At 37.1% G+C, this 3122-nt stretch overlaps 1 protein-coding gene across 1 annotated transcript in view; it reads right to left on the bottom strand.

Annotated features, from left to right (window-relative positions):
• The window catches only part of LOC107662325 (ubiquitin-associated protein 1-like), an 18173-nt gene that overhangs the window by 13807 nt on the left and 1244 nt on the right, over positions 1-3122 (bottom strand). The gene's annotated exons all lie outside the window — the stretch shown is intronic.

Raw genomic sequence — 3122 nt, 5'->3', positions numbered from 1 at the left:
AACAATAATAACGAATCAGTCAATATAGGCCATGTTTTAGGTTAGATTAAAAGAAAAAAAAAAAAGTTTGAAAATTAATAGCTTATTAAGTCTAAGTATTAATTATTTAGTGCTATGGTGAAGACTAAAGTGAATATAAATATCTAAATGACTGTTTGAAACAGAAAGTAGTGCCGCTGCTTTGTTTACAGGGTTACCGGGGTCCCGCCTTCTCATCTGTGCTATTTAAATTAAATCGTCACCTTTTTAAAGTTCAATAATCATATGAGGCTGTATCGCTGTTTTCCCATAAATAAATTGAAGAAATTAATACATTTGTTATAGGCTACCGTGTAAGTTAGGATGTTTAATAAATTTTATTCGCACTCATTCTCCTAAATACATTTTCCAGTTCGCACACGTCTATTTTTAGTCGCAAATGCGAGTGAAATGCTTGCACTGTCAAGCCCTGGCAAATTCAAATCTGCTTAGTTTGAAAGTGACATCTGTGTGACTGGTGCTTCAAGCAACAAAAAAAGGTCCATTGTCAGTAGTGTCACAGTGCACGAAATTTTCCACTGAAATTTTGCCTGTGTGACTGCGCCTTAATACTATGACTAAGGTCCTACATGGTATACTTGATTTGGATTTGTTGTCTTGTGGCCTCCACTTATGTGCATCTGTGAAGTCTATGAGACCGCAGAGTGTCCCATTTGTAGCTTTAGGTTTCAAAAAGCTTATTTATGCATGTAAAAATCCATAAACACATTTTAGCACTTTAGCACTTCTGGTTCTATTGTCCCACAATTAACCCACATTTTTTGATGGGTATTTGGTTAAGTGTAAAACAGTAAAACCACTTGTAACTTTTTAAAAGCTTGTTCTTGTTTTAAAAAAAAGGGGCTAAATGAGACTACAGAGATCGTCTGGGACATTAATGGCACAATATGTAATTTTTCGCCGCTAGAGGGCGCGTACTCAAAATAAACAAAGAGGCAAAGGCGTAGTTTGATGATATGTCATCACTGCAGCATTTGCTAAGCGCCATTGATGCACTTTATTTTAAGGTGTCCTTGTTACAGAGTAATTATTACGGTGGCCGAGAGAGCTCAACGCGCTGCAACTTAAGAAAACACATGCAAATTGAAAAAACACCAGCAAATTAAGAAAACATCTTCATCAGTTTGACAACACACGCGCTGCAAATCCTCACAACACATGCAAACGAAGAAACGCGCTGCAAATCCTCACAACACATGCAAACGAAGAAACGCGCTGCAAATCCTCACAACACATGCAAACGAAGAAACGCGCTGCAAATCCTCACAACACATGCAAACGAAGAAACGCGCTGCAAATCCTCACAACACATGCAAACGAAGAAACGCGCTGCAAATCCTCACAACACATGCAAACGAAGAAACGCGCTGCAAATCCTCACAACACATGCAAACGAAGAAACGCGCTGCAAATCCTCACAACACATGCAAACGAAGAAACGCGCTGCAAATCCTCACAACACATGCAAACGAAGAAACGCGCTGCAAATCCTCACAACACATGCAAACGAAGAAACGCGCTGCAAATCCTCACAACACATGCAAACGAAGAAACGCGCTGCAAATCCTCACAACACATGCAAACGAAGAAACGCGCTGCAAATCCTCACAACACATGCAAACGAAGAAACGCGCTGCAAATCCTCACAACACATGCAAACGAAGAAACGCGCTGCAAATCCTCACAACACATGCAAACGAAGAAACGCGCTGCAAATCCTCACAACACATGCAAACGAAGAAACGCGCTGCAAATCCTCACAACACATGCAAACGAAGAAACGCGCTGCAAATCCTCACAACACATGCAAACGAAGAAACGCGCTGCAAATCCTCACAACACATGCAAACGAAGAAACGCGCTGCAAATCCTCACAACACATGCAAACGAAGAAACGCGCTGCAAATCCTCACAACACATGCAAACGAAGAAACGCGCTGCAAATCCTCACAACACATGCAAATGAAGAAACGCGCTGCAAATAGCACGGACCACAACGGAAATGTTTCTAGGGGACCCAAAAAAGTGACGGACCCGGCTGGGATTTGTTTTTTTGTTTTTTTTATATATAATGCTTTATTATCAACAAGTAGCATGTACAGTGCCATATCTCACTATATAACAAAAACATTTCACATGCCTCAACAAGAAGGAACACAGAAAAAGAAAAGGAAAAAAAAATACAATAAAAAAGAGGGTACATAAACATCAGTTTACAGATAAATACATATTATACATATATTTACATTTCCATAGGATATTACAATGCAAATTTTAATACAGAAAATATACTTTGCAGGTCAGCACCATTATTTATTATTATTATTGTTTTTTTTTATACATTATGTGAAAATGTTAAAGGAGGAGCATATATTAATCGTTTTAATTGCTTTACTATTTTTAGATTTTGACATCACATCTACAAACATTTTAATCTCTTTTCCAAGCACCGTAAAAAGAGGTTTGCCTTTTGTAAACTTGCATTTATGAATGTGAAATTTACATAAAAATAAAATAAAATTTATTATAAAACCAACATCCTTTAAAGAGCGATCCTTGATATAATAACCCAAAATCACATGTTTATAAGATAAGGAAAATGTTTTTAAAATATTATCAGCAATGAAACCCTCCACATTATTCCAAAAATGCTGGGTATATCGGCAGGACCAAAACAAATGAGAAATTGTTTCAGTGGAGCATTCACAAAAAGAGCATTTTAAACCTACATCAATTTTAAATTTTTGTAGGAATTCTTTTGTTGGATAAACTCTATGAATTAATTTATATGAGATTTCCTTAACCTTATTTGTAAGGAGGAATTTTTGAGGTAACGACCAAACTTGAGTCCAATTTACATTATTAAAGATATTGTTCCAGTAGAAAATAACATAAGGCGTAGAAATATTCTCTTTTAAAAACAAGGAGCTAATTTTATAGTTGTTAGGCTTTAACCCCGAGAAACAGATAGAGCCGACTAAGGTATGTTCAGGTCTAGGAGGACAGACAGAAAGTGCGGATGTACATATACTGCTTTTGAACAGCATATGTACACCTGCAGGAATGGCCCTAGTAAGCACCTT

This window comes from Sinocyclocheilus anshuiensis, unplaced genomic scaffold (assembly GCF_001515605.1).
Source record: "Sinocyclocheilus anshuiensis isolate Anshui unplaced genomic scaffold, SAMN03320099.WGS_v1.1 scaffold579, whole genome shotgun sequence".
Classification (NCBI taxonomy): Eukaryota; Metazoa; Chordata; class Actinopteri; order Cypriniformes; family Cyprinidae; genus Sinocyclocheilus; species Sinocyclocheilus anshuiensis.
This window is presented reverse-complemented; position numbering and strand designations above follow the sequence as displayed.